This window comes from Athene noctua, chromosome 27, assembly GCF_965140245.1.
Source record: "Athene noctua chromosome 27, bAthNoc1.hap1.1, whole genome shotgun sequence".
Lineage (NCBI taxonomy): Eukaryota > Metazoa > Chordata > Aves > Strigiformes > Strigidae > Athene > Athene noctua.
The window spans coordinates 1,393,469-1,418,466 of record NC_134063.1 but is presented as its reverse complement, the minus strand read 5'-3'; positions in this window follow the sequence as shown (position 1 = coordinate 1,418,466).

Here is a 24,998-nt window from a genome sequence, read left to right as displayed (position 1 = left end):
CTTCCACCCTTTACATCAGGTTAGGTGGTTTATAATACCTGTTAGCATGTTGGTTATCAGTTATAAAATATACAGAATTCATCTACAGATCAGCTCGGACTTGGGCCTATTGTCCAAGCCTTAGCACTGCAGGCTATCCCTTAGGATGCTGGATAAATCCATCTAGTACTGATTTTATGTTTTATTCCATTATCATCAATAGCATCCCATGCTAGAAATCCTCGTGGCTTGACCAGGGTTACTGGTATTGTTCCTACAGTTGGGATTTTTGCCACCACAGGCTGTCCTGCTTTCATTGAGGACCAGGTGTGCTCATTGTTCAGGGTTTTTTCTGATGAAGGTGTTAAGAAGGCTCGAGTAATTGGACTTCCATAGGGACCATACCGATTATTTAACTGCTGTATAATCTCAGAAAGACGGCTGTCCCATTGTCCTTCATGTGGTTTAAGATATTTTTTTAGCAGTCCATTGGCCCACTCAACTATACCATTAGATTGTGGGTAATAAGGTGTATGAAATACCCACTTTATTTCTCTTTGCTTTGCCCATTCTTGTACTTCTTTACTGGTAAAGTGCGAGCCATTGTCGCTCTGGATAGAATCAGGGACAGGTAAAATTGAGAACCATGAGGAAAGGCCTCGAATAGTATTCTGTCCATTAGCCTTTTGGCACTTGGTAGCTGCAAGAAGTCCAGATATTATCTCTACACCTGTTAAAATATATTTGTACCCAGCAGAGGATTTTAAAGGACCAATGTAATCAATTTGCCAAGTGGACCACAAAGTTTTCCCCTCTTTAATGTGTAAAGGTGGTGCTTTGGCAGGATGGTCCATCTGCAATTTTAATTTACACTGGGGACACTCAGTGAGTATGGTTTCACATGTTTTTCTACTGAGGGGCCATCCCCGGCTTTGAGCTGAAAAGTAAAGTGCTTCTCGACCTGTGTGGCCTAATTTTTGATGTAACCATTCTCCTAATCGATACCATGTGGAGTCTGAGGAATTTTCAATGCCTATTTTCCTAATTTTTGTCAAATCATCCACCCTTTGGTTCCAATTTGTAGCTGGTTTATTGTCATTAGCATGGGCTTTTACCCATCCTATTTGGAATGGCGTTTTTCTGGCCATGGTTAATAGTAATTGCCAGTCTGCAGTCCTCCAGATTGGTGATTTATTTATCTCCCAGTTTAGGGCTTCCCACTGACAAAGCCACTGTGTGGCACCTGCCCAGACAGCATAAGAGTCTACATAAATGGTTTTTGCTTCATTTTGTGCTGCCAAAACAACTGCTCTTAACTCTCCTACTTGAGCACTGCCTTCACCCTCTTCAATAACTTGTTTGCCTGTTTTGATTTCTAATGCAACAGCTTTATATTGCCATTTACTATTCACTCTTTTTGCTGAGGCATCAGTAAACCGGACACCCTCTGTTGGTGAATCTTCAGTGAAGGGGGGTGCATCTAAAATTGGTGAAGGTTTAAATGGTTGTTGTAATGCTAGCGGGTCAGTATTAACAGGCATTTGTAATTTAGAAACTTTTGTGTGTCCTTCAGTTAATTGCATTTCATCTGCCACGCCCACTAGATAGGCACACCATTTCCTAATTGTAGGTTTTTGTGCAATTCCCTCTGGGGGAGCAGTCCCTTTTAGGATTGTGTCCAATAAATTAAAGGACCTCTGGTCTGAACAGCTTGTTCTTGACGAATTTTCTCGACTTAGTTTAACTGCACGGACTAAAGACAAAAGACCCTTTTCCCACTCTGAATCTCTTTGCTCTGTCTCTTTAAATGCAGTTGAGCTAAACAGTAAGGGTCTCTTTGGCCCCTCGGGGCCCATTTGAAATAAGTTACAGTAGGTACCATGTTCTGCAAAACCCCATTCCGCTATAATAGGATCATGAGGATGAACAGGTCCTAGAGATTGATATGTTTTTAATTCCAGTAGCAGAGTTTTAATTGCTTCTTCGTGTTCTGAGTCCCATCTCCATGATTCTCCTTTTCGTAAAAGTGAATACAGTGGACGGGCAATGATGGAGAATCCAGGTACATGTTTTCTCCAATATCCTAAAGTACCCATTAGCTGTTGTAATTCTTTTCTAGATTGTGGCATTTCTGATTGTTCTATTTTATTTAGAGTATCTGGTGGGATTGCCGCACTTCCAGCAACCCACCAAGTGCCCAGGAATTTCACTTCTTTACTTGGTCCCTGACATTTTTCAGGTGGAATTTCAATTTGTGCCTCATGCAGTGCTTGCCAAACTGCTGCTGCCACCTCCCCCACCTGGTTAGGAGAGGTTCCTCCGATTAGAATATCGTCTATGTACTGATACAGTTTTACCTCTTCAGGGAGTGAAACTGTCTGTGAAAGTTCAGCAAGTGCAGCATGAGCCGTTGTGGGTGAGTGTTTGTATCCCTGTGGGAGTCTGTTAAAGGTGTATTGGATACCTTCCCACGTAAAGGCAAATTTTTCTTTATCTTCTTCCCTTAAGGGGACCATGAAGAACATGTCTTTTACATCTAGCACTGCCATCCAAGGATGTGCGGGGCTTGCAGTGTAGCGGTTAAAGTTGCAATGTTGGGGACTGCCGCTGTCAGTGGGGCTGTATTAGCATTTAAACGCCGATAATCGACTGTTAACCGCCACCTCCCGTCCGGTTTACGGACTGGCCAAACAGGAGAATTGTATGGGGAGTGAGTTCGGGAAATAATCTGTCGTTTTTCTAAATCTGCAATTACTTTAGAAATCCCAGTTCGTGCTGCAGCAGAAACAGGGTACTGTGGGACGTTAGTAATTTTTGATTCGGGAAGTGCTGGAGCTGCACGGAGCACACGCACCGTGGCAGTTTGTTTTTTGTTAGGGTGAGGGTTGGCAATTGAACCGAAGGACCACAGGCTGCCGGCTGGCAAACGCCAGGTTCGGCCGTTCAATGCGTCAAAACCCAGGATGTTTTCATAGTGCTCCTTCATCGCAAAGCGGAGTTACACGTTTTTCGCCAGGGAGCCGCAAATTAAGTTTTGCTGTCTGGCACACAGTGCTAGTTCCTGTAACTCTGGTGATTTTAACCTTTCGCCGGCTAGGTCGTATGCCTAGCTTATCGGCATGTCGCTTTGTAATTATTGGAATTTGTGCACCAGTATCAATGAAAAATTTTATTAACTGTTGTTGAGGACCAACTGGAATTAGAATGTAAGGGCCGTTCTCATTTATCCACTGATAAGCTTTTACTTGCCGGACTGGCAGGCCCAATTGCCGTCCGGACCTTATCAGTTTTTTCATCTTGTGTTTTGCAACTGATCCTCTTGAGGGAGGAAAGGATTATCTTTTTTCCTGGGGGCTGGCGAGGGGGAAGTTGGAGTATTTGGAGCGCTACATCTTTGAAATGCCTGAATTAGGCTCCGAATGACGCCAGTAGGCTGCCTCTGAATCGCGGCTCTAGGAATTCCTAGTGACAGTGCTTGCTTCCATAGCTCATTTCTCCATTCCTGACCCCTGGATTGTCGGTCAGGAGGGTTTTGTTCCTGAGAATTATTTTGATGTGATTGTTTAATTTGCCTGACAGTGCGACCTGTATTTTTTGTTTCATTGGGAATTTCATCCCATCCCATTTCTCGGGCATGGTTTATAGTTTCATGAACTAAAGTTGCCCAAGTGGGTAATCCTTTTAATTCTACTCCCTCACCATTATCAACAGTTCGTGGTAGATTTATCAATTTGTTATAATTTAAGTCTCTCTGGATCTCATCCCGTTTTGCAATGAGGAAAGGTTTGAGCATGGCAGGGGCTCCTTTTATCAGCAGTTTGAGTATAGCAGGAGCTACAGGTGCCGAAAGAGGAACATCAGTAGGATTACGCTGATGCATGGCTTGGATACAGGCAGCTTTTGTAAAAGCTGCAGAGAGGTCATTTAGAGATTTGATAGGTATCACCAGAGGTTCTCCTCTCTCTAAAACATCAATGCCACCAGCCCAATAGGCCACTCTGCTTGTTAGTGAGTGGGGGTCAGTCGGGGGGTTGGGACCAGCATCCAAGAAGACACCAGGACCCCAATAACCACTGGCTTCATCGCCATCTAGTAAAATTCTATCTCCCCCGTTTAGAGACACTCTCCATAGGTATTCATTTTCAGTTTCTCCCGGCTTATGGCCCAAACGATCTTGTAAATTGGCTATTTGAATTGGATCAAAAGGGGTTGTTTTGCCGATGTGGCTTCTCACACCACCCCAAGATCCTGTTGTTACTTCTGTTTTAATAATTGGTCTGACTGCAAGTGGAGGAGACTCAGGCGGTTGAAAATTATTTTTGTCTGAGTCGTCATTATGTGTATCGCTCCAAATATTACCATCCCAATCTTCAGGGGACACAATCAATTTTCTGATTTGAACGATATCAGGGGGGGTCGGACACTGCATTAGCATCATTTCAACGCGTTCCCCCAGTTTTTGTTGTTTCAATTGGGATTCCTTAAGTTGCCCTTGCAGCTGCTCTGTTTTAATTGACAACAGCAGATTGGTGGATTTCTGCTCTGTAATCTCATTTTGTAAATTTTGTATTTTACAATTAAACTTCTGTCGTTCATGACAGGCAGCTTCCAGGCACACTCCCAAAATTTTACAAATCATACCTTTATTTTTTCCAAATTTAGTTGCGCCTCTGGCATTAGTTAACTGTTTTTCTACCTCTTCCCAGTTGTGCCAATTATTATAAGCCCAATCCTCTGGGAAGGTGGGATTTGGTTGGATACCGTGTTTTTGTAAGTATTCGGTGATTTTGTTTGTCATCCTGCCGACTACGCCAATTTGTCGCGGATGAAAGTATTGACACGGTAAAGATTTAGAAAAATAATCTAGATTTATTAATAACTAACAACTATTTGTCAATACAAAATAACTCAGACAGAAAAGCGACTTATTCAGATTCTAAAATGACAAGATTCACTCTAACTTACTTAACGGTACCTTAATTTATACACATATGTACATGCACATACACAGATCAGACATATACGTACAGAAACAAAGGGGCTTGGGTTCGGTAAAATGAACACAGAAGGGACAAGCACACAGGAACAAGGGTAAGGGTACGTACCCACACACACGCACACCCACCAATAAACAGGTGAAATAGAAGCTAGCTCAAAGAAAATTTCCCTCTCGAATTTAGAGCAAATACTCACAATGCCTTGGCATTCCTCAACGGGCAATAATTGAGACTCGAGCAGGGGGACTTCGCCCCGGCCTTCCGTCTGGAGCAGACGATACCTGAGAGGCGTCCCAGCTCAGGGGAGATGCTGGTCACAGGCCGCTGCGATCCAGGAGAGCTCAAAGGGCCTCTCTGGTGGTCGCAGTTTATAGGGTCCAAGATGATTGACTTTTGTCAAATGCTATCTGGTGCCTTCCGGCAGTTGCACAAGAATTTGAATAATATGCAACCCTGTTATTGTTCATCTGACCACATCCCAGGCACAGGTGTGCCAGGCCATCAGGAGATGATGGGCCATTATAACCTTTTCCGAGCAATCAGAGGGGGGCAGGAGCCAGGCTCCTCAAGGTTATTCAGTCCTTATCTCCATAGATTGGTGTATGGCTCGGGGGAATGTGGATGGAATCACACCTGGCACCAAGCAGCCCAACAAGGAGGGCAGGGGGGGTAGGAATTGCACCACCACACATGGCACCCCAGAAGGGATTGAATCAGATAATGGGACTCAGGCACTGAGGGGGTGTATCACATCCCCAATCCTGCGTCAGCCTCTGGGAAAATGGAGTGGTACAATGGGTTGCTGAAACTGCACTGAGAGCAATGGGGGGTGGAACTTTCAAACACTGGGACGTGCGTTTAGCAAAAGCCACCTGGTTAGTCAATCCCAGAGGATCTGCCAAGCAGGCTGGCCCTGCTCAGTCAAACCTCCTATGTACTGTAGATGGGGATAAAGTCCCTGTGGCGCACATTAAAAATATGCTGGGGCAGACAGTCTCAGTTATTCCTGCATTGGGTAAAGGTAAACCCATGCATGGGATTACTTCTGCTCAAGGACCTGGGTGCACTTGGTGGGTGATCCAGAAGGACGGGCAAGTCCAATGTGTGCCTTGAGGGGATTGGTTTTTAGGTGAAAAGACCTGATGAAAACATTTTTGGTTCCTCAAACACAGCATTTTTTCCCCCTTTCCCCTATCACAGTTCTCATCAGTGTAAGTGCTGACTGAGAGCACAGTGTTACCCAAGCAGTTTTAAAACTCACAGTACTGATACTGTATGTCTTAGCTGCAGGACCTCACACAGCAGTCTACCTCTGTACTAGCAGCACTTGCACTACCCCGGAAAAATTGCTTTGCTTACTTGCGAGGAAAAGATCATCTTTTGCTTCCAGCAGCAGACACGTGGACATCAGGCGCTAAAATATCGCACGTGCCTCTTGGAGAGCTGAAATCAGCTTCACTCCCTGGAAAGAAGGGAAGAGTAAAAACATGATGGAAATTAGAACTCAGAGACTCTTTGCAAATCACAGCGAATCAGAAGCATCCTTCCTTTGTCCGTCCCCCCGCTGCAGAAGCCACGTCAGGACTCGGCTGGGAACATTTGCTGTGATGACCCGTTTGCTTTCTCCCAGCCACCGACACTTGTAGCTGGATTAGGCTCAGGATACTTGAACAGGGAATCAGAAAGCTGTTGCAAACACTGGCATCAATAATACAGATTGTCATTTAAAAGCAGAGCACATAAAAAAACCTCGTAAGGGAAGATGCTGAATGGCCTCTTTCATAGACACAGGATTTCTTTCTGTGGAGGTAAAGCAAGCTGAAAACCACAGGAAACAGCCAGGAAGAGCAGAAAATTCACTGCAGTAAATATACAAATTGCAGAGCATGTTCTAGCTTGACCTCACACATATTTTAAAACAAAGACTTAAGAGTGTGCAGTGTGTACAGCACCGGCTTCTTGTTTTGGCTCATATTCCGTACTGGATTAGCAGAGGAGAGCAAATAAACTCCTTGAATATACAAAAAGAAATTCTTTTACTGAAGATGAGGGCTATTGCCATCTTCCACTTCTGTGTCAACCCTGACCTCTAAACCCCAGCGCCCTTCTCACGCCCAGAACTCAGGCACCTTTTCCAGGGGCAGGAGCACCTCCCCACCGCCCACAAGAGACCGGCATCTCTGCCCACAGGCATTTTGGCTGGCACCGGGCTTCCCCCACCCAGCACCGCCCCACACCCGCATCCCCCACTGGGGTTTGCAGGCGGAGCCGCGGCTCCTCACGGGCCAAGCGCAGGGCGGAGCTCGGGGCTGCGGCGTCCTGAGGCGAGAATCTCCCGTTAGCGGTGGGCGTCCCCCTGCCTGCACATCTGGAGCGGTACCGGGACCATCGGTGGTCAGAGAGCGAGCAGGGAGTTACAGTGTGCCTGCTGGGAGCTGGCTTCAGAGCCCAGCCCACAGCGACTGAGCCACGCAGAGTGGAGCAGCTTCCCCGGGAGCAGGCTCCCCGCACCCCTCAGCCTGCCCGGCAGCTGCTGCCAGGGCACTCGTCTCCTTCGGGCTGGGGCCCGTCCTCCAAAAGAGGCAAACGGACCTCAGGAGAAGTTGCTTTTCCCTTCACTGAACTAAGGAACAGGTGTCTCCTTTTATGGGTTTATTCTCAGTTTGCGAGGAAGGAGGTAAGTACCGACCTGCAGCAGGTTTGTGCCCGAGACCCTGAACTGCAGGTGGCCTGTGTGGCCAGCCCGGAGCTGAGCAGTTTGTTATTTAGGACAGACGGGATTCAGGCTTCTGCCTTTTTCTTGCCCTTTCCAACTCTGTATCTTGCTGATTTCCATTTTGGATCCCCCGTGTTCACTGTGACATCTGGGCGCTTGCTGCAGCCTGAGAGTCTCCTGAGCAAAAGGAGATCCGTGTCCTGAGAGGCCACAGCCCAGCCACTGATCGCCTACGTCTCTACCACACAACTTGGACAACAATGTTTTAGAAGGGGATGGATCATAACATTTGTGACACAGAATTATAATAAAAGATCGTTGTTCTAGGCCACTTTTAGATCTGGGTTCAAAAATGCAAAACATAAAGCCAAAATACCCTTTGTAGCTACTACTTTGCTTATTCTCCTTTGAAAGAAATACTTGGTGATTTGAACATGTTTTCCACATCAATTCCACTAAATTTGTTTAAATGCAGGCTTTAAATCTAAACTAGGTAAAAATACATACTAAAAAATAGTGCCGTGCTCATAATTTTTACCTAACTTTTTAAGGATCTTTTGCTCAAAATTTTTATATTCTGATTATATTCCAGTGTTCTCTCTTTTCACTTCAGTGCAATTTAGGTAGTTTGTGTCCTAAAAAAAATTAATTCCTGACGAATAACAAAACTTATGGTGCAAAATGAGATGCAGAATCTCCCTGGGCAATGCCAGAAGCCTCGGGCAGCCGTCCTCAGAAAAAGGGCAAACAGAGAGGGCCTGAGCTCATCAGGGAAGAACAGAAGAGGAAAAGGCATCTAATTAGACCCACCTGGAGATCCCCGCATGATCTTCAAACAGCAACTTCTGCAACTGAATGTCTAAGAATCACCTTTCTGTTAAAAAAAAAAAAAAAAAAACCATACAGAGAAAAAAAGATACAAATAAATGAGAGACTGTACCCAGCTGCAGTGAGGGCCAAGAGCAGAGTGGTCAGAGACCTGGTGAGGAACACAGGAGCCTGCAGTGGGATTCATCTGCCTCAACGTGGGTGTCTCTAACGGGGGCACCCACGTCCCAGCCAACCCTGGTCCCATTTTAGGCAACAAGGAGGTAGTCAGTATAACCAGAGAGTTCAAGGAACTGTTTATCTTACCCTTAAAGTAACTGCTTATGCATTTGGTCAGAGAGACCGTGCACTGGATTCACTGAGTTTATTCATTCTCTCTCCTTTAAAACAAAAGAGTCCCCAGGGCACTCGTGCAGGCAGAGACGATTCCAGCTGCACCACAGACCCAGCGCTGAGGGCAGAGACATTACAGCCCATCTCTGCCCTACCCAGTCTGGCTCAGCTGGTGAACTGACACCTCCCTCACCCCCAGAACAGCTCCTGTAACCCCCAGAGAAGGGTAATGGCAGATTCACCTGTTCAAGCTCTTCCCCTTCCTGTGAGCAATGGGACCAGTCACTGGAGCAGAGAAAGAGAGCCTGTCCCCCCCCCAGCCCCCAGTTTCTGAAGGTCGTCCAAGGAGATCTGGGGTCCAAATTTTACCTCTTCTGAATCACAAGCGCCGAGGGATTTCTGCCAGGCCCGGCAGCTCCAACCGCATCTCCTGGCTGCGCTGGGTCCGTCGACCCAACTGGGAGGGACCCTTCAAAAACTGCCCCAGGGACCCAGAGATTCCCCAGCGGGCAGGGACAGGGGTGTGCAAATGAGCGACCCCAACAGCCGCTGCCACCCCCCAGCCCTCACAGCACCGACTGTTGCGACACACCAACCCCTCGCGGGGTGACGCCCTCCCTGCTCCCCTCGAGGTCACGAGCTCTGGGGACAGCACGGCTGGAACCCGGACACGGCGTCCTGGCTCCTGGAGGCGAGATGTGCACGGTCATCTCTGCTGAGAGAGGAAAAAACGGCCTTAGAAACCCGCCACCTGACCCAACAACAGCTTTAACTCATTGAAACCAGACAGAGAAGACGTTTCAATGAACTTCTGACCCTAGTTTTTAAGAACAATACACACTTTAGACTACTATGATTAACTGGAAGAAATCACACTAGATAGTCTGAATGGCACTTGAAAGAGGGTTTAATGTCTAAGCAAGCTGGGAGGGGATTTTGTCAGCCAGGAATCCATTGGCAAGCACTTGGATCTTTAAGGGAACCATTTTTGTAACACTGAATGGAGATTTTTAATTATAAAGCCATTCACTCCAAAAAGGAGCAGATTATTCACTGTATACTAGCACACAGGTATTCACACACACCCTATTTTTATTTTTATACCAAGTGCCACCAAGCAGTATTCCAGATGGAAGGCAAGTGTGGGTAATCCTTCCAGAAGTATTGGCAGCTCAAAGCAATTGTCCTCCTGTCCCACAGAGCATCCCCAAAGAAGCCTGAGCAACCCAACAGGTCTTGCCCGGCTGCAGTCCCTCCCCAGGAAGCTCAAAGAGAAGCTTGATGCTGTCACGACACACTGGGACACCGTGGGACATGGGGGGGACATGGGAACAACCCCACATCAAGATACTGGGGGAGCTGTTGGCTCCCAACACGTGTCGTGATGATGGGGATGAGCTGGTGGAGACTGGGGACATGGCAGTACACGGAGGGGGACACAAGGGGATTTACAGCAGCCCTGGGTGACAAGGACAGGCTGGTGACATCCCCCAGAGGTCCCAGGGGACAGGACATTCTGGGGGATGGTGTTCTGTTCCCCAGACTCACGTATTTCTCCAGGGAAAAGGTGGGGCTGTCCATCAGAGCCTTCACCATCCCCATGAGGTAGATGAGCTGCACCAGATTGTTCTGCCCCATGTTGACATGGACCTGGGGGAAAGGGAGACCCCAAAAGTGTGGGGGTGTGTCACAAGGGCCACCCCACTTTTGGGGACACACCTACATGTCACCCTACATTTTGGGGACAACCATGGGACTCACCCCCTCCCAGATGAAGATGCTGAAACGTGGAAGCATCCGGTAGAGACCAAGGTCAGCGGCAATGCTCTGGAGAGCTTGATGGGGACACACATGGGGATGTCCCCCCAAGGGACAAGGGGACACCCCAAGTGACGTGGCACGGGGCTGGGGACATGGGGGGGGGAGGCAACAGGGACACATAAATACGATACTGAAGGTGGGAGGAGGGTGAGAGGCCACCAGCCCCAGGGGTGAGTGTTGAGCTGGCGACACCAGGATGTCCCCAAAAAAGGGGTGGGGATGCCCTGAGATTTTGGGGACACAGGGGGGCACTCACAGCGTGTTTGGCCTGGCAGGAGCCCACGCAGGCCTCGGGGATCTCCTTGTAGCAGAGCTGCTGCTCCACCCAGAGCTCGTGGGCACGGCGGGGTCTGAGGCGCAGCGGGGTCCCCTCCAGCAAGGGCTCCTCTTTCTCCTGCTCTGGGGGAACTGAAAGGGGGGACACGGTCACCAGGGGTGTGGGGAGCATGCCAAAACCTCAACAGACACCCCAACTGTGCTACAGACCCCAGAGCTCCCTGAGTGCCCACAGACAAGGGAGTGTTTAGGTGACATTGGTGGATTTTGGACAAAAAAGTTTTGGGATGAAATTGGAGGATTTGGGGCATGGCAGGAATTTTGGAGTGAAAGTTTTTGAGAGATTTGTGGAACATGGGTTTGGGGATGAAATTGAGGGATTTGGGCCATGGTGGAGTTTGGGGTGAAAAGGCACAATTGCAGGTATGGGGGGCTTTGGGGTGAAATGGGGCAATTTGGGGTACAGGGGGGAGAAAAAGGGATTTTGCACACAGTGATGTTTTGGGGTCAAACTGGGAGATTTTGCGATGAAACTGGGGGGTCTTGGGGGTGCTGGAGTAATTTCTGGGGTCAAACTGTGGGATTCTGTGGATCCAAGAGAGATTTTGGGGTGAGTGTGGGAGATTTGGCAGTCAAACTAGAACATTTTGAGGTAAAACAGGGGGATTCTGGTGTCCAAGGAAGATTTTAGGGTGAAACTGGAAGGCTTTTGGGGTTGCTAGAACAGATTTTGGAGTGAAACTGTGGGGTTTTTAGTTTCAGGATAGTTTTTGAGGATGAAACATAAGAGATTTGATAGTGCTGAGGCTGATTTGGGGGTCAAAAATGGCTTTGGGGTGCAAATGGAGAAATTTTGGGGTAAAACTGGGGGTTTGTGGGTTACACACGGATCTGGGGACCAAGGGCCATTTTGGGGTGAAAAGGTGGGGTTTGGGATCGGGGGAACTCACCCTGCAGCACCCAGGTGAGTGTGGCCCCGGCAATGGTGGAGGTGCCATCCCCCACCCCCACGGCGTCCCAGCACTGGTACTGGAGGTGGCCGGGACTGACGCTCTCGGGGTCCCCCTGGGGCAGCAGCACCCGCTGGGGGGGGGGTGGTGGGTGGGGACGGGGACGACACAGGTACCCCTGGGACCCACAGGAATCCCAAATCCCCCCTGCAACCCACCCAAACACCCTCAGCCCCCCAACCCCCCTCCCCCCCCAACATCATTACTTTTCCCCACAGATCCTATTGGCCCCCAGTTCTCCATTTTACCCCCAAGACCCCAGATATCTCCCCAAGACTCTACCAGCCCACCCCCAGGACTCCCCTAAGTGCCATTAGACACCCCAGGAGACCCCCCCAGGACCCGTGTAACCCCCCTCTGGACGCTTCTTGCACCCCATTACTGTCCCTCAGGACTCCCGATATCTCCCCCAGAAACCGCCCCCGAGGAGCCCATTAGACACCCCCGCTCCCCCCCCCCCCCCCCCCAGGACACTAATAACGGCCTCAACTCCCCCATGACCCCAATAACACCCCCCAAGAACCAAGACCCTCCTCCAGACCCCAATATTCTCCCCCAGAACCCCCTCCAGGACAGCCCCAATCCCCCCACCTCAGACACCAATATCTCCCTCAAGAACCTCCCCGAGGACCCCAATAACCCTCCCAAACCCTCCAGGACACCCCCCCCCCCCCCCCCCCCGGCTCCATTACACTCCCTCTAGGACCCAAATAACCCCCCCAGAACCCCAACCCCCCCCAACTCCCACAGAACCCCAATAACACACCCCCAATCATCCCCCCACGTCCCCAGTCACCCCTCACGGCACAGGCAGGAGTGTGGGCAGGTGCTGGGGGGGGGACACCGTGCTGGAGCCCCCCCGGGGGTCCCCCTGGCCCCACAGGGCCTACTGCCTGCGACACTCTGCCAGGGCTCCGTGGGCTCCAGGGAGGCGGCCTGGGCAGGAGGCCTCCAGCTCTCGATGGTCTCCCCTGAGGGATGTTCCATGCAGAGATTTGGTTCACCCAGCAAGTGGGAATTCCTCCTTTGAAAACACTCGCTATGTTCTGGATGGCTGACTGAATTTTTCTCCTGCAAAGGTGGCACCAGCCCCAGCAGCCCCAGCACTAGTGGTGGGGGCTCCGGCCTAGCAGTGGGTGAGTGCAGGGGGCTGGGGCCCCTTTCCCTGAAGGGGGTGGTGGGAAAGGGTCTAAAACCCCAAACTTTTTCATGGTTCTGAATTTTTTTTCAAAACAAAGGTTTGTTGTCCCAGTTGGGGCTGTTCAGTTGTTCTGATGTGTGACTGTGCTTGTCCTTTTACCTTGAACTTGGTGGGGTTTTCTGTCTGTAAGGGTCTGTTGTGTCTGTGGGGTTTATCTGTCCGGTTAGCCCAGGGAAAGTGAATTTTAGCCCTTTATTTTTACTTCAAGTGTGAAAAAAGTGACGCATTTAATATTTTCTGCTCTCTGGGTGATTTGGGTTGGGGGGGTTCAATCTGATGAAACACCTCGGAGCGGTGCTTCAGAGGGTGCCGGTCACCAGAGCCAAGGGGTGCTGCTCAGAAACCGGCATTAAGGCCCAGGGCGAGAGCTGGCCCAGGGGGCTCTTGCCTTCTGGCTGTGGGACAGATTTTCCCAGCTGGGAGAGATGTGGGGGAGTGAGCAGGGGGGTGTGCTGGAGCCCAGCCCATCTGCAGAGCCCGGCTGCTCCTCAGCCTTTCTGGACAAAGGTCAGTGTCTGTGCAGAGCTTCGATTTGCACCTTTGCCAAAAGACAAATCCTGTTTTTTTCAAGTTGGAACGACCTGCTCTGCTTTCAGAAAAGAATCTCTTGACATCTGCAGGCAGAGCAGGAATCTCACACAACGAAGGTACAACAAGTAATTGAAAAGTAATTAAAGGCCAAGTGTCTGTGTGCTGGGATCCTGGGCGTGCTTCTGGTTGGGAAATCCGGCAGCAGCACTTGCTCTGAGGCTGCAAAGAGCCGGCAGAGCTCCAGCCGGGGGGGCAGAGCTTCAGCCTCCCTCGTCAGCTGCTCCTTCATCTGCACCTCTCTGCTCTGCAGCAGCTCTGCAGAAAATAGCTTTTCACTGCATGTGGCTGTGGATTGCTCTAAACGTGCTGTAACCGGCTGCCATGGTGTTTCTTTGCAAGCTTGTCCCACCCGATGTGCTGTCAGTCTGCAGATCGTCACCTCGTTCCTAGGTGAGTGTTGGGGCTTCTCCTGGGGTCTCCTGTGCATCTTCCTAAATGCTGACAAAATGCGCATGTGAAAATAGAAGTAATCATCAGAATAACTGATAAGGAAGAATACATCAAGACCTGCCCCTGGAATTTATGCAGCAGCCAAAAGAATCTGTGAAGGATGTAAACTTTGTGAACAATATGCTTTTGTACGAATTAAGACATCCAGTGGAAAAAGACCTCCAGCCACCTTTCCTTTTCAAAAGCTCCAAGTTGATTATACTGAAACGAAAAAAAAAAAAAAAAAAAAAAAAAGGCGGGGGGGTGTTTACATGTTAGTGATAATTGATCAATTAACAGGATGGGTAAAAGCTTTCCCTGCCAGGAAAAATGATTCAAAAGGAGTAGTAAAAAAATTTTAGTGAAGGAATAATTGCTAAATAGGGAGTTCCTGAAGTCATTGATTCTGATCATGGGGCTCATTTCACAGCTGATATTTTAATTCCAATTTATCATTCCTTAGGAATTTTTAGTCAGTTTCATACTCCCCATCACCCCAAATCATCCGGCCAAGCAGAACAAATGAACAGAACCTTAAAAGAAAAATTACTTGAGTTTTGTAAAAAGACTGGCCTGAAGTGGCCCGATGCTTTAAATTTAGTGTCTCATAGTGGTCTGTGTGATTGTTTTGTTTGTTACATTGGTTGTTGTTCTTTTATAATGCAGAAGATAAAAAGAGAGATGTAGAATTATAAATAAGAAGGATCGCAGGAGTGCGACGGAAAAACAAAAGGAGGGAACTTGTGAAAGGAATAAGCTTTAGAAATGTCTTTTCTCTTAGGATATTATTAATAGCAGGAATATTAATAACTAGATACTGTTTTATACAGCACAGGTGCTCTAGGAACAACACTGAAGATAAGGAATCGTGATGACCCAAGACTGCATCAGTGAGCAGCGATGCCAGAAGAGGAACCAGAGCGGGATGAGAAGAACTAGTCAGAACTCTGGAATATAATGGACTTTTGAAACTGACGATGAATTGGTATTGTATTGCATGTTATGAAGACTCATATAAATATAAGATGCTTTTGGTCAGCTGTGGCCACTCCCTGAGGTGATGGCCCAACTCTGAGTTGTTAATAAAATAGCCTAGAGATACCCACAGTCTGGGAAAATCCTTTAACATAAGGGTTAGGGTTTAGGTGTTAGTGGTTAGGTTTGGAGTTTTGGGGTAAGGTTTAGTGATTAGGGTTAGGGTTTAGGGTTGGGGTTAGGGCTAGCAGTTAGGGTTTAGGGTTAGTGTTAGAGTTTAGGGTTAGAACTTAAGGTTACAGCTAGCGTTAGGCTTATGGTCAGGGTTAGCGTTAGGGTTAGTGGTTAGGTTTAGGGGTTAGGGATATGGGTTAGGGTGGTTAGGGTGAGGAATTAGGGGTTAGGGTTAAGGGTTAGTGTTACAGGATAGGGTTTATGGGTTAGGATTAGGGTTGTGGTTGGGGTTAGAGGTTAGGGTTAGGGTTATGGTTAGGGGTTAGGTTTTAAGATTAAGCCTTAGGGTTAGGGTCTAGGGTTATGGTTAGGAATTAGGGTTTGGATTAGGGGTTAGGTCTTAGGTTTAGTATTTAGGGTTACAGTTAGGGTTTAGGTTTAGGTTAGGGGTTTGGGTTAGAGTTTGAGTTTAGGTTTTGGTTTTAGGGTTAGGATTTAGGGTTACGGCTAGTGTTAGGGTTAGGATTTAGGGTTAATGCTTATGATTAGGTCTAGGGGTATGGGGTAGGGGGTTATGTTTAGGGTTTAGGGTTAGGTTAGGGGTTAGAGTTTAAGGGTTAGGGTTAGGTTAGTGGCTGGGGTTATGGTTAGGGGTTAGTGGTTTGGGTTAGGTTTAGGGCTTTGGGTTGGAGCTTAGGGTTAGGGTTTAAGGTTCAGGGGTAAGGGTTTAGGGTTTAGGGTTAAGATTTAGGGTTATGGCTAGTGTCAGGCTTGGGGTTAGGTAGAGTTAGGGGTTAGGGCTTAGGGTTTAGGATTTAGGCCTTAGGGTAAAGTTTCCAGTTAGGGCTAGGGGTATGGGGGAGGGATTAGGTGTTAGGGTTAGGGGACAGGGTTAGGTTTAGGGGTTGGTGTTAAAGGTTGGGATTAGGGTTAGGTCTTAGAGTTAGGGGGTTGGGTTTATTGTTAGGGATAAGGGGTTAGGGGATAGGGTTAATAGGGTTAGGGTTAAATTTTCATGTTGGGGCTTAGGGTTAGAGTTTAGGGTTATGTTTAGTGTTAGATGTTTAGGTTTTAGGGTTATTGATAGGTTTAGGATTAATGTTAGGCTTTAGGGTTACGGCATAGGGTTATGTTTATGATCAGGGTTAGGTCTTAGGTTTAGGACTTAGTGTTAGGAGTTAGGGTTAGGTTTAGCGGTTAGGGTTTATGGTTAGGGGTTAGGTTTAGTGGTTAGTGGTAAGGAGTTAGGGTTTAGGGGTTAGAGTTTAGGATTAGGGCTTAAATTTACAGCTAGTGTTCGGCTTAGGTCAGTGTTAGTTTAGGGTTAGGGGTTAATGGTTGGAGGTTAGGGGTTAGGTTTAGGAGTTAGGGTTTATGGGTTAGGGTTATGGTTTAGGTTTAAAGTTAGGGTTTCACGTTAGCGGTTGGGATTATAGTTAGGGGTTACAGTTAGGGGTTAGGAGTTAGGGCTTCAGGTTAGGTTTAGGCCTTATGGTTTAGGGATTAGGGTTTAGGGTTAAAGGTTACAATTAGTGATGGTGGTATGGGGTATGGGTTAGGGATTAGGGGTAGGGATTAGGTGTTAGGGTTAGTGGATAGGGGTAGGGATTAGGGAAGGGCGCTGGGGGTTTGGGGTTAGCTGTTAGGGATTATGGGTAAGCGGCTGGGTGCTGGTGGGTAGGGTTAGTGTTTCGGTTAGTGTTAGGAGCTAGGTTTAGGGATTAGGTGCTGGGGTCTGGGGGTTAGGGTTAGAGGTTGTGGGTTAGAGGTTAGGGCTTGGGGTTAGGGTATAGGTGTCAGGGGTTAGGGTTAGGGTTGTGGTTAGGGGTTAGGCCATAGGGGTTAGGTTGTAGGGCTTCGGGTTTATGGGTTAGGATTATGGGTTAGGGTTAGGTTTAGGGGTGAGAGTTAGGGTTACGATTAGGTTTTGGGGTTAGGTTTAGGGATAAGGGTTAGGGGTTGTGCAAAATGGCTACTTTATTGTTCAAACAAACCTTTTTATAACTTTATTAGGAGTATGTGTCCATATATTTTTCTTTTTCTTTTCTTTTGTCTAGGTTGGAAAAGCCCTTGAAGCTCCTCCAGGCCAACCATGAACCTCACCCTGACCATTCCCAGCTCCACCAGATCCCTCAGCGCTGGCTCAGCCCGACTCTTCAACCCCCCCAGGGATCCCGGGGACTCCCCCCCTGCCCTGGGCAGCCCATTCCAACGCCCAACAGCCCCTTCTGCACAGAAATCCTTCCTCAGAGCCAGCCTGACCCTGCCCTGGGCAGCTTGAGGCCATTCCCTCGGGGCCTGGCGCTGGGGCCTTGGCTCCAGAGACTCATCCCCCCTCTCTGCTCCCTCCTGGCAGGGAGTTGCAGAGGGCCAGGAGGTCTCCCCTCAGCCTCCTCTTCTCCAGACTGAACCCCCCCAGTTCCCCCAGCCGCTCCCCAGCAGACCTGTGCTCCAGACCCTGCCCCAGCTCCGTTGCCCTTCTCTGGCCACGCTCGAGTCATTCAATGGCCTTTGTGTAGTGAGGGGCCCAAAGCTGAACAGAGGAATCGAGGTGCGGCCTCACCAGTGCCGAGCACAGGGGTCAGATCCCTTCCCTGTACCTGTGGCCACGCTACTGCTGACACAAGCCAGGATGCCATTGGCCTTCTTGGCCACCTGGGCACACTGCTGGCTCCTGTTCAGCTGCCTGTCAATCACCCCCCCAGTCCCTCTCTGACTGGCAGCTCTCCAGCCACTCCTCCCCAGGCCTGTAGCGCTGCTGGGGGTTGTTGTGGCCCAAGGGAAGCACCCGGCATTTGCCCTTAGTGAAACTCCCCCAGTTGGGCTCAGCCCATGGCTCCAGCCTGTCCAGGTCTCTCTGCAGCCTCCTCACCCTCAGCAGATCAACACTCCCACCCAACTTGGTGTCGTCTGCAAACTGACTGAGGGGGCACTCGATCCCCTCGTCTAGATCATCAATAAAGATGTTAAACAGGAGTGGCCCCAAAACCCATCCCTGGGGGACACCACTCGTGACCGGCCGCCAACTGGATTTAACTCCGTTCACCACAACTCTATGGGCCTGTTCGTCCAGCCAGTTTTTTACCCAGCAAAGCGTGTGCCAATCCAAGCCATGAGCCATCATCCATGCCAGGAGAATGCTGTGGGAAACGCTGTCAAAGGCCTTACTAAAGTCAAGGTAAACAACACCCACAGCCTTCCCCTCATCCAATAAGCAGGTCACCCTGTCATTAGAAGGAGATCAGGTTTGTAAGGCAGGACCTGCCTTTCATAAACCCATGCTGACTGGGCCTGATCCCCTGCCTGTCCATTATATGACTTGTAAGGGGAGAGCGGGAGCCTGAGTCTCCTCAGCCGTGTAGACGCAAGATGGAGCCCAATGAGTCCTCCTTCTAGCCAGAGCTGGTAGCCAGGATGGATGAGCAGTTCATTCACACTTACTTCAGCACTGAAGGAAATGCCATTTGTATATTTCAAATTGCTTTCTTAACCAATGTTTAGCATCTGGGTTAAAATACCTCTGGCAACTTGCATCAGCGTATGGGGATTGAAAAGTGCTCTAGATGAAGCAGGCAAATCAGTTAAACTGCCTTTAGTTAATTCCCTGACTGCCAATCGTGCAGCCAACCCTGTGCTGAAGACATCTGGGGCTCGTCTGCTGTTCGTAGTGGACGTTTCGGACCCTTTCTCAGAGATGTCACCGCTCTGTAAGTGACGGCTTTATTGACCAGAAGGCAGGGGGCGCTTTGGGAGTGGCCCCTTCTGATGGAGGCTGCAGACCTCTGCTCTTCTGGCCTGGCCGTCAGGCAGTGGCTTTCACAGTGCTCCCATCTCTCAGCTCAGCTCTGCTTTCCGTCATTAGGATACAGCTCTGATTTGCCAGGGCTGAGGGAACTGGGACGTCCCCGACTGCCGAGCTGCACGAGACTTTCCCCTCTAGCAAGCTACAGGACAACCTTACAAATACAGAAAGCAAAACCTCCCGCTAATTACTCCATGGGAATGCAGCAGGCAGAGCTTTTTGTCCACATTGCACCCGTGCTGCTGTTAGCTTCAGGCACCCAGTGCTCCCAGCACGGCATCTTCCTCCCCGTTCTCCCCCCTGCCCTGGGCAGATCTCTGCTTCAGGTCTGGCCCTGCTGTTTCATGAGCTGTGCCCTCTAGGCGTGGTTATCAAGGGTGAGGACAGACTGTGGGTGTTGCGCTCTGTTACTGCAGCGGTTGTGTCAGCCAGATGTGGACAAGTCCGAAGCGCAGATGTGCGGCGACAAGCGCCCCTTATTTGGCCCTGACTCCGGGAAGAACTGAACCCCTTCCGCCTTCTCACTCTGGGTGGCGATGAGTGATGGCAAGCAGCTGCAGACTGTCAAGGGGGCAGCGACAGGACGATCCTTTGATCTACTCCCCCCGTTAAACTGCTCTGCTGGCAAGCGTGCCTGCGGGGCGTGCGGGTGGCTGCACCCCGCGTGCGCGCGTGCTGCAGCGTGTGCACGCACTGCCTGTGCGCGTGTGGTGGGGGGGTGTGTGTGCGTGTTTGTGTGTCTGCACACTCGCGGGGGGGTGTGTGTGTGTGCACGTGCCCCAGAGCCGTCTGCGTGTCGCATGGATTTTCCGTGTCCCCTCTCTGGCCCCGATGTGCCGGTCTTCTCCGTGCCGGGGTGGCTCTGAGCACCTTCCTCTGCGACCAGGCTGGGGTGCAGCCCTTTGGAGGGACTCTTTCCCTTTGTGCCCGACGTGGCTGCCTGCAGCCTCACTTTGCAGGTGGCAGGCATGGAAGTCTTTTCCTTGCACAGGAGACTGAATTGGACTGCAGCACAGTTAGCTGGGCAACTCAGCAACTTTATTTCAAGAACTACCTCCGCCTGAGCGCTTGTGTGCGCTCAGAGGAGCGTGGGCAGGACCGAGCAGGCCTTGGACACAGAGGCCGCCTTTGGGTCCGCAGGCAGGGAGTGTCCCAGCAGGAGATGGCCCTGGTCCACTGCAGCCTGCGTTGGATCCTCTTCCTCCTGCTGCTCAAGCCTTTTATCCCTTTAGGATCTGCAGGAGCCCCTGCAGCCGGGTAAAGAATTGCAGCAGCTTCGGGAGGGGAAAGGGGCAGGAGCTAAACCAGCCCGACTGTGCTGGTCTTGGGCTGGGCCTCTGAAGAGGGGTTGAGGCGGTGTGAGAAGGACTCCATGCCCATGATGTTGGAGCCGCCCTTGGTGTCCAGTACAGCCCCATCTGTTCCAGGATCCAGTGGTAGTAGTGCTGAGTGGAGGTGTAGATTCCTGGCCGTTTCGCTCTCGCGCAGCCACTCCCCCAGCTGGTCACCCCAACGAGCCAGAAGTAGTCAGCACTCTTGTCTTTGCAGACGAGAGGACCACCACTGTCACCCTGCAACGGAGGAGAGAGGGTCACGGTGGTGTCAGGTGGCCGCTGGCAGCACTGGGGCCGGCTCCTTCTCTCTGCCAGCACCCCCCAGAGCTGTGTCCGCGGCACAGAGGCCCTGCTCAGGGGCTGGGGCCGACAGGACCTTGTCTGGGAGGGGCTGGTGGGCCCGTGGGGTAGGACTCGCGCTCATCTCTGCACAGCGACGCTGGCCGGGTGCAAGAGGGATGTTCCAGGGCTGGGAGCTGGACCTCGGGGCTGCCAGGAGCGCTGGGTGGGCTTTCTGGGCAGAGTCCCGGGCCTCTGGGGCAAGTGGGGTCCTGGGCAAGGACCTGCAGCTGGGCAAGGGGAGCCCCAGCAGCGGTGGGCACCCAGCGGTGGTGGGAGGGCCACTGGCCAGGCAAAGCCCGTGCCGGGGGGTGTCTGGGCGGCTGTGCCGGGGCTGCCGGTGCCGCTGGGCGCTGCCTTGTCGCAGGCTCCTACCTGGCAGGTGTCGATGCCGCCCTGCGGGTAGCCAGCGCACAGGTTGTGGGGGTGGACGGCTCCGCGGTACCACCGGCTGCTGTTGCAGAGGTGGAGGTCGATGAGGTGCACCTGGGCCTCCTGCAGGACACCCGTTGGTCCTGCGGCTGCGAGCACAGAAAGGAATTAATGCCCGGCAGCTCGTTGCCGGGTCTCCCGCCCTGTCTGGGTGAACCCCTCCCTTCCCTGGGGCTTGGCTTTGCGTCGTGACAGGCGCTGCCCCGGCGTTGCCCTGCTCTCTCGCCGCGGGCCCTGGGCCGGGCCCATCTCTCTACGGCCACACGTCCCCGCAGGCGGGATCTGGCTCTCGCCTCCGCTGGCACGAAGCCCAGCCCGCCTCCCCCCTGTGCCGAGCTCGCACTCGGGACGCGAGCGCTCTTTGGGAACTCACCTCTCGCCGTCGTGGCCCCCCAGCCGCTGACGTAGCACGTTGACAACTGCGAGACTCGCAGCCAGCCGTCGGGCACGCAGGCCAGCTGGACGTAGTAGCCGCACTGCACGGGCTGGTTCAACTGCAGCAGCGCAACGTCGTTCCTCTGGGTGACGTTGATGTAGCGCGGGTGAACCAGCAGCCGCTTAATGCCGCGAACTTGCGTCTCCGGGCCCGGCTGAGTCAAGTCGGTGGCCCCGACCACAACGCGCCACATGGCGACGTGCCTGGAAGGCAGATGGGGAGAAGGCTCAGAGCGAGCCCAGCCACGTGCTGCCGCAGCCCAGCAGCTCCCTGCCCTCTGCTTGACACGGGGCAGGGGAAAGCAGCGCTACGGAGGCTCAGACTGCCCCTGCATGCCTTGGGCTCGAGGCGTGTCGAGCTGGAGGCTGTAGGAAGCCGTGGCAGGAGCCCAGCTCTCTCCTGAGCAGCCTCTCAGACGCGCTCTGCAGCGCCCAGGCACTGGCTGTACGGCAAGGCAAGGGGACGGGCAGTAGCACGCGGTGCTGCGGACGGGGCACCCGCCAGTGCCCAGGGATATCCCCGTTCCTGGCTCTCCTTACCTGGCCTCGACGAAGCAGTGGGCTGCTGTCAGGACCCACTCTGCGCTGATGAGCGACCCTCCGCACACATGCCCAAAGCCTGCCTCCCAGGGGGCCTGGATGCTGACGATCCAGGGCCAGGCCCCTGGCAGGGCGCCGGTGCCCCCCACGACGCGCGACGTGCCGTAGTGAGCAGCCATGGGCCGGAGCCCGCAGCTCTCCCTGTAACCAGAAACCCATCACCGTCCTGCTCGACGGCTCGCGGCTGGCCCGCCTCAGGGTCACACCTCTGACCTCCCCACCAGGGGCTGCATGGACAGCGAGGCCAGGGAACCCTGGCGGGTGGGCAGGCATCTGCCCCGATTCGGCTTTAGCCCCGCAGGCCAGTTGTGCCAGCAGCCCGGGTGCTGCCAGGAACCGAGGCTCCCGCGTGGGGCTGGGGAAGCCGTGCTCTGGCCACACGGGACAAGCGGGCACCCTCCAGGGAACCCCATCAGGCTGCCCAAGCTCCCTCCCACAGCCTCGGCCACTTACCCGCACATGTCCCAGGCGCTGGTCGCAGGCCAGCACAGGGCCAGCAGGACGACGACCAGGAGCAGAGGCATCGCTGCCAGCGCCACCTGCCAGCTCCAAGAACCGAGGACTTGCTGCCACCAGTCCAGCAGCCGACAGACAGAGTGCCCGCAGGGCTCACGGTGCCCACGGTGCCCTTGGCAACCAGGCTGACGTCACAGAGCCACAGTTGCTTCCGGGGGCTGGGCACGCTGGCGTCTCTAGCGGGGGAACACAACAGGGGGGTTTCCAAGCGGGAGGGGAGGCAGAACCTGGCGTCGGACACCCCCGGCAGAGCCCGCTCAACGCCCTGCTTGGGGGACGGCGGTGTGCAGGCGGTAATAAACTCGTCCCCTTGTGCCCCTGCAGCCTCCTCCTCTCCACTGATAGCTTTGGACTTGACCTCCACACACCATCAGCATTCCTGCAAAGCTACCTCCGGCACCAGCACCCGCTTTTAGGACTTTCAAAGGACGGTGCCTTAACAAAGACTCATGACTTGCAGGTCCTTCAAGTTTCAAGGGACACGTGGGCTTCACTTTACTCAGGAACCATTCATTTTCTCCCCAGCATTATTTCAGTAGGGTCAAAAGCAGAGGAGAGGTGCTTCTCCCAGCTGAGTCCTATCCAACCAGAGTAACCCCACTGCTCAGAGGAAGACTGTGAGGAAGGGTCACTCCTTGTGTTGGTAAAGGCCAAGCTGGAAATTAAACCACTGCTTATGAAAAATAGCATTTGTACCTATTCAGGGGCAATGCCATTGCTTTAACATCCAGAACTGATCCTGTGCCGAATTAGAGGCATGCACTTGCTGCTGTCCTTCTACATGGAGACGAGTGCCATGGATTTGATACTGCTCGCAGTAAGAGGAAGGACCCAGTAATTGCTGGAGGTCCGAACCGGGAGCTGCAGCTCCCCTGGAATAGTGACTGCACTGATCCCACTCAGGGCTTCTCACCACTCTAAGATGGCTAAGAGAACATCAGTTTGGCCCCGTTTTTATCTTAGCTACTCTATCAAGAAGAGTGGCAAAGAAGGGAAGTGAACGGAAATGATTCTCCTCTGTAACGCAGACATGGCAGTCAGGAAAAGGACCCCAACACAACCAGGACAGCAGGGCATCATTTTTATTCTCGGATAACCTTAACTGGATTCCTGCTCGGTAAGGAGAATGGAGTTCAGGAGCTTATTTACCACCCATCACACTATTTCACTCCATCCTTGACTTCATCCCGAGCAAGGAGACCTAAAGAATGAGATTAATCCCTTTGCAGAGAGGATGAAAAGAGTCCAGGCATCATCATCCGTCTTGCCACAGCCAAGAAACTTCCTCAGCAGATAGACAACAGAATCAGGTTGCTAAACTGACTGTATCCTTTTCTCACCCTCATAAAAGATGCAAGATCTGCAACTTAGTCAAAAAGTCAACTCACAGACAGGCAAAGGAGAGTTGTTACTGTTGAGCTCAGCTCTCTGTTGCTTCCTGCAATGTCTCATCTCACTGACAGCATGGAGCGAGTGTCCTGATTAAATGATAATAAACCTTGCTGCCTTTCATCATTTATAGTTTTATAGTTAATAATAAGCTTCAAAACTCCAGGCTGTCATTTGTAAAGAGAGCCCAGAACACGGGAAGTAGCGTTCTGCTCCATCCGAGGAACACGATCCCTTTCCCAGAAGGGCCCAACAGGCTCAAAGTGCTCAAGGACAGTCAAGGACAACTCACCTTGTGGACAAAAGACAAGCTCCTTTCATTTCCGTGCAAAATACGACTGGGCAGGCCCGGCATACAGGTACAGCTTCCCGAGGCACACAGAGCTGAATCCTCGGAAGGCATCAGGTGCCTGCATGGGAATTTAGCCTGCCCTGACTCCCACAGATGCCTTGGCAACAGGAGGCACCGAAAGATCTGGGACTGTGGCCAAAGCAGACCAGCTGCCTTGGCCAAAAGCCACAGGGGGTCGGGGGGAAGAAAGGTGACCCCAATTCAGGCTCTAGCTTGACACCTGCAACCTTGACCATCCTCTTTATAAGCACATGTTCCCCTGCTGCGGACACAGGACAGTACAATGAAACAGAAGACCAAGATCCTCAACAGTCACCTTCACTAGACGGGAAGAACAGCATCTACCACAGTACCACCACCCTGATGGGGAAAACTCTTGGTTTGGAATAAAAGCTGAGAGGAGAATAGTGTTTTCTATAAAGGTGTCCATGATGCTAAACAGACATTTTAAGGACAGCAACTGTGGCTT